This window comes from Sinocyclocheilus rhinocerous, unplaced genomic scaffold (assembly GCF_001515625.1).
Source record: "Sinocyclocheilus rhinocerous isolate Xijiao unplaced genomic scaffold, SAMN03320098_v1.1 scaffold1702, whole genome shotgun sequence".
Classification (NCBI taxonomy): domain Eukaryota; kingdom Metazoa; phylum Chordata; class Actinopteri; order Cypriniformes; family Cyprinidae; genus Sinocyclocheilus; species Sinocyclocheilus rhinocerous.
Window position 1 is genome coordinate 110,960 of NW_015636534.1, and position 6,477 is coordinate 117,436.

At 39.3% G+C, this 6,477-nt stretch overlaps 1 protein-coding gene across 1 annotated transcript in view; it reads left to right on the plus strand.

The window, feature by feature from the left end:
- Window positions 1-4,456: 4,456 nt before the first annotated feature.
- slc11a2 (solute carrier family 11 member 2) overlaps window positions 4,457-6,477 on the plus strand; it is an 18,411-nt gene continuing 16,390 nt past the window's right edge. The window contains exons 1-2 of the mRNA XM_016562446.1: window positions 4,457-4,583; window positions 6,253-6,383. The gene's annotated coding sequence lies outside the window, so the exon portion shown is untranslated. The remainder of the gene's footprint in view (window positions 4,584-6,252; window positions 6,384-6,477) is intronic.

Below are 6,477 nucleotides of genomic sequence, written 5' to 3' on the forward strand. Positions count from 1 at the left end.
TTTGTATTGAGGTGTATTTCTCTGATGCGTCAGTGGTTGGAGCCTGTGCGCCTCACACACACACACACACACACACACAGTTTGATTGCATAAGCAGCACATAATAAAGCTGCTCATTTCCTCTGAAAATGAAAACGCTGATTTGCTGGAGAGACAGACGGGACTTTATCTCCCATGGCAACCGACATGTGACGAAATATCAGACACACTTTACCTGCACTGATGGTCTGACCGGCGTTTGCATCAACACGGAAATACATATACATAAATGCATGCTAGTTTATCAAAATATTCTAAATGCAGAGATGGAAAACACTTGTGTAGCACATGCAGAAAAGCAAGCACACATCAGTTTCTGAAGTCATCAGTCATTCTGTCTGCTTGTGTGAAACCGTTTCTGATGTGCAGCAGATTGTGTTACACATGATGCTGGTCAGTGAGTGCACTTCATAGGCCGCACATGTTGGCCTTTGACCTCCTGGAATCTGGCAGACGTTTGTCAGTGTGTGTGTGTGTGTGTGTGTGTGTGTGTGTTCGGGGAAAACACGTCTAAAGATATTTGAAATACTGAGTATATCTGAAACGATGAAGACTTTAGCTGGAGAAGATGAAGTGTTCTCTCATGGGAGAAACACGTTATTATTTAAAGCAGCTGCAATTATTTCTGTCCTAACTTATAAAGTCTGGTGAAATTATTTAAGATTCAAATATGGGAAAAATCTAAATATTGAGAAAATCATCTTTAAAGTTGTCCAAATGAAGTTCTTAGCAATGCATATTACTGATCAAAAATTAAGTTTTGATATATTTACGGTAGGAAATAAACAAAATATCTTCATGGAACATGATCTTTACTTAATATCCTAATGATTTTTGGCATAAAAGAAAAATGTATAATTTTGACCCATACAATGTATTGTTGGCTATTGCTACAAATATACCCCAGCGACTTAAGACTGCTTTTGTGCTCCAGGGACACATATAAGAGTCTGTATATTTAGCATATAACTTTGTAAAAGATCTGTAAAATCAAAATGTTTTGACAACTTTTTGTCATGTGGGATGTGAGAGTTTCATGCCAAATAAATCAATGGCATAGCAGGAGTTCAGAAAAGTAGGTTTTTCTGAAAATGCAAAATAGTGAAAGATGACTCAAGAGTGTCCCAAATGACACACTATACACACTTCATGTCCACTTATGTACTCAAGTATGTAGTGTATGAATTATAAGGTTATTTTGTCATTTATAACCAGAGTCTGATACGTAATTAAAGCTGCGACAGTTGAGTGCATGAAGTGTTCAACATTACACACTTTGTTTGGTAATTTAGGTGCATCATCCGGGTAAAGTGCACGTTTTCTTTTTGGAATTTCCAGTGTGAACACACTAATTGCATTATTTATATTACCTATCAGTGTTAGAAGGTTACTTTGGAAATGTTACAGGTTACAGATTAAAAGTAGCCTAGTGTAACTATTTCAATTACTTTATTAATGTAACTAATTACATGCACTCTAAAAAAATGCTGGGTTAAATATAACCCAGCGCTGGGTTAAAAAGGGACAAACCCAGCTATTGGGTTATATTTAACCCAGCATTTTTTAGAGTGTGTGATTACTTTTCAAATACCTTTCTAAATTTCTAACAAATGTTTTATTTTAAAAATTATTTTAAAACATTTAAGGCTGGGTTTACCTTACAGTGGTGCTCAACACTGATTACTGTCAGACTATATATCTATATCATAATCATTTAATTTTAAAGCACAGCCACCACAAAATCAGACTTTAGCACCTCATTTGAGATCATTCTGAGGTTAAATACAGATTTAAAATCATAGGAAATAGTTTAATAGCTATGATACTGTTTTATAAATCAAATCTTTGGCTCCCAAACTCTGGAATAGCCTTCCTGATAACGTTCGGGGTTCAGACACACTCTCTCCGTTTAAATCTAGATTAAAGACTCATCTCTTTGGCCAAGCATTCAAATAATGCATCTCATAATCTTGTACTGCAGTTATATCTGATCAAATGCACATTATTATTCTTTAGTTTGGGTTAAACAAATCAATTTTGCTTGGTTGGAACAGCAGCTACGCTTATTATGTCTCTATTTGTTTCTCTGTTTTTGCTAGGATTTACACAAGCTTCAGTCTGGATCCAGAACACCTCAGAAGAGATGATGCCAACCCCTCAGAGGACCTCAGATGATGCCAACCCTGAAACAACATATAAAACTACCATATTTTGCTATAAGTTTGATTGCATCATATAATAATTGCTGTTAATAGTGTTCATCGTCTGTTTGATTACGTCTTTAATGGATTTTCCCGTACATTTCTGCCATATGAACTGACAGTCACCACTGATAAGCTACCACTAAATATTGTAGAAACTTAATTTGCTGTAAAGTTGCTTTGCAATGATTTGTATCGTGAAAAGCACTGTACAAATAAACTTGAATTGAAAAAAAATCTTTGCATAGCTATGATGGGAAACAAGGGCATCTAACAATGCCTTGAAAAAAAAAAAACAGTTTAATTCTTTAAAAAAATCTTAATTTAATTCTTAAAAATAAAGCATCTTCATAAACCCAAATAGGAAATAAAACAGTTATTGAATAAGCATGTGTCCTAAACTCCTGAAACATTAGTGTCTCATATTTTAGAGCAGTCAATGCAATTTGGGAAAGAAATCAATTAAATCTGTGTGTGGGTGTGTGTGAAGAAAAAATAAAAATTCAGATGTGACCCCCTTTGTAATCTTTAAAATAAATAAATAAATAAATTATTCTAGCTCTCATGGTTCCTGAGTTATGAACTAAAATGCAAATAATTTCTGCAAATGTATGTCTGACGCATGATCTAAAGCACAAATGCACTTATTATGGTGGCTGACAGATTAGTGTGGGGGTCTGTGAGTAGTGGTTTGAGTTTGAGATCTCTACGATTAACGGTCTCTGACACCGGAACGCTTTTAGGGCAGAAGAAGAAGAAGTTTTTTATATAAATTCGATTTTCCAGTAACTCCCAAAGAATTCTCCATTGTCATGGACACTATTCCTAAAGGAGCTGTTATGCTTTTAAGGGACTCTGTTAGATCCTCCAGCACTTTACCTATTTCTTTAGACCCATTTGAAATCCCAGTAGGAAAACTATGCTTTTTGTCACATCCTTCATCAAGTAACTATAAGATTAGAATCGCTCTTTCAAAAGGAGCTTGTAACAGCTCCATATATGGTGTCTTATTGGAAGAATGTGGTTGATCATATTGATTGGGAAAAGGTATTGACTCTGCCTTTGAAATATATAACAACTAACAAGGTTAGAGTAATCTCATTCAAATTACTACAGAGATTTTACCCAGCTAAAGTGTTTTTGAAAAGGTTTAAATCAGACATAGATACAAGCTGTTCTTTTTGTGGTGACCCTAATGAAACTGATATGCATATCTTCTGGTATTGTCCTCACACACAGATAATTTGGATCGAATTGGATGGAAAGAGGTTCAACAGTATATCTAAACTATTTCATCTTCAACCTTAAAGCTGTTAAAACAGTTAATTTATTTCATTTTAATTTATTTTGTTAAAGCTTTCATTTTGTATTATTTATTTATTGTTATACATGTATAAATGGTGCTTTGCATGTAATGTCACCTCTTTGTATGTAATGGTAATATTTTATGTACTTTAATCTTTGGTACCTTGGCATTAATAAAAATACTAAATAAATAAATAACAGCGTCAGACTGACACGTGACTCTCCTGCGCTCAGGACTCTTATTATGAAACGCATCGCCGCTGATTCAGCGTCAGACTGACACGTGTCTGTCTCTCCTGCGCTCGGGACTCTTATTATGAAACGCATCGCCGCTGATTCAGCGTCAGACTGACACGTGTCTCTCCTGCGCTCGGGACTCTTATTATGAAACGCGCCGCCGCTGATTCAGCGTCAGACGGACACGTGGCTCTCCTGCGCTCGGGACTCTTATTATGAAACGCGCCGCCGCTGATTCAGCGTCAGACGGACACGTGGCTCTCCTGCGCTCGGGACTCTTATTATGAAACGCGCCGCCGCTGATTCAGCGTCAGACGGACACGTGGCTCTCCTGCGCTCGGGACTCTTATTATGAAACGCGCCGCCGCTGATTCAGCGTCAGACGGACACGTGGCTCTCCTGCGCTCGGGACTCTTATTATGAAACGCGCCGCCGCTGATTCAGCGTCAGACGGACACGTGGCTCTCCTGCGCTCGGGACTCTTATTATGAAACGCGCCGCCGCTGATTCAGCGTCAGACGGACACGTGGCTCTCCTGCGCTCGGGACTCTTATTATGAAACGCGCCGCCGCTGATTCAGCGTCAGACGGACACGTGGCTCTCCTGCGCTCGGGACTCTTATTATGAAACGCGCCGCCGCTGATTCAGCGTCAGACGGACACGTGGCTCTCCTGCGCTCGGGACTCTTATTATGAAACGCGCCGCTGCTGTCACCTTCGCCGTCCTCATGGCTGGAGATTACAGCAGATCTTCAGTTCATTAACCGAGGATCTTCATCGGGCAGCGCATCCTCATCCTCAGGTGACTGTGTTTATTCAGTGCTCGGCAGGTTCAGATGTGTTAGTGTTTCATTTGTCAGGGTCGAGCAAATAAACCCCAGCGGGATCCGAGAGTGAAATGTAAAGCGCTGAAGTCGTTAGAGTTAAATGTGGTAAACTGGAGGTAAAGCCGAGGCAGACAGTATAGTGACAGCTCTTATCCTGCTGACAGAAACAGCGCGGCTCTGGGGAAAACATTATCCAGCAGAAATAGCGATGAATCTAAACAAAAGTGCTTTGCATAAGCAAACCTCTATGAAACCAGAAAAACGGGTTATGTTGAGAACGGAATTTGACTCATGCGCATACGTTTATACATTATGAATCATTCTGGACAGCGTTAACCTGATTTTACTGCATCTCACATCAGCGGGACTGTTGCTGTATTAATAAATAAGCATTCATCTCGGAAGTGTGTGAGAGATCTGGGTAATTACTCAGTAAAAGTTCCGGAGTGACTCTTCTTCAGGTGATTCACTGGAGCTTTGATTCCCATCTTCATCATCTTCATCATCATCATCATGTGTTTGTTCCTTCTCTTCCGTCATTGTGTAATTCAGGAAAACTTGTAATGATTTTTTACAAACTGCTGGAACTAGAGGATGGTAATAATTGTAATATCTGTTTTTGTTGGGAACCTGGGCTCTGTGGAATCAAAGGAAATTAGGAAGTGCAGTAAAACCAGTCATTTGTTCCTATGTTAATAACAAATGGCAAAAAAGTGTGGGATCTATATACAAAGAATGAACTCCTTGAGATTAGTCCCAGTGTTGGAAAAAGAAAGCCAGATCAGGGACCCACTGAAGACAAGTCTGCTCAAGTCCGGCTCTGTTTTCAGTTTCCTCCTGAACCTCTTGGGGTCTGAGTTTTACCCCAAACTAATTATTACATCTCATGTTTACATTTCATGTTCTCCCAATACCCGCTAACTCCTTTCCCATGCTCTCCTCATTAATTGTCTACATTGTTTTACCTTGTGAGAGTGGCAGACTGACAATTAGCCTGTCTAAAAACATATCACAAAGTGATTTTTCAGTGTGTGTGTGCCTCAATATTTCTATCAAAACACCATATTTTTGAAGGCCTAGTATCAGAGCACCTTCAGCTGAAATCTTGTTCTTTCCCATGTGACTTTTCTCCCAGTCACGCAGCTCTAAACTAATATGTGGCTGGATTTTGATGTGAGAGACGACAGGAGATGCACTCTTTCACTGGAGGAAGCGTTATTATGGACTCATATTTTAGTTAAAAACGTCTGAATGCTGGATGTGTTTCTGTTTCTGTCTTCTCCAGATGTTAACTGATGGACTGGAGTGCTGTGGATTATTGTGGTGTTTTTATTACTACAGACTCATTGACCCTTTCCTGAAATGTTCATTTACATGATCATGTGAAAGAATAATATGCCTCCTGTTCCTGTAAAACTGAATGATAAAGTCATATTTTATTAGATCAAGTTGTTCTCAGATTGAAGGCAGGATGAAGCGGTGTGTGTGTGTTTTGTTCTGTGTGTGTGTGTGTGTTTTGTTCTGTGTGTGTGTGTGTGTGTGTGTGTTTGTTCTGTCTGTGTGTGTGTGTGTATTTGTTCTGTCTGTGTGTGCGTGTGTTGTGCCGTTGGACTTATCAGAGATGTTTCTTGCTGCTTTCCACAGATTAAAGCGGCGAGGTCACGAGCACTTCCTCCGTTTCCCACAATCCTTAGCTGCAGATCAGTTGAATGAAAGCGCTCGCTGTGAAGTTCTTCATTTCGCTTTGGATTACTGATCTTCTCTTGGGTTTGTCTGTGAGTAGACATTGCTTTCTCTCTCTCTCACACTCTCTCTCTCACACACACACACACACACTCTCACACACACACACACACACACTCACACACA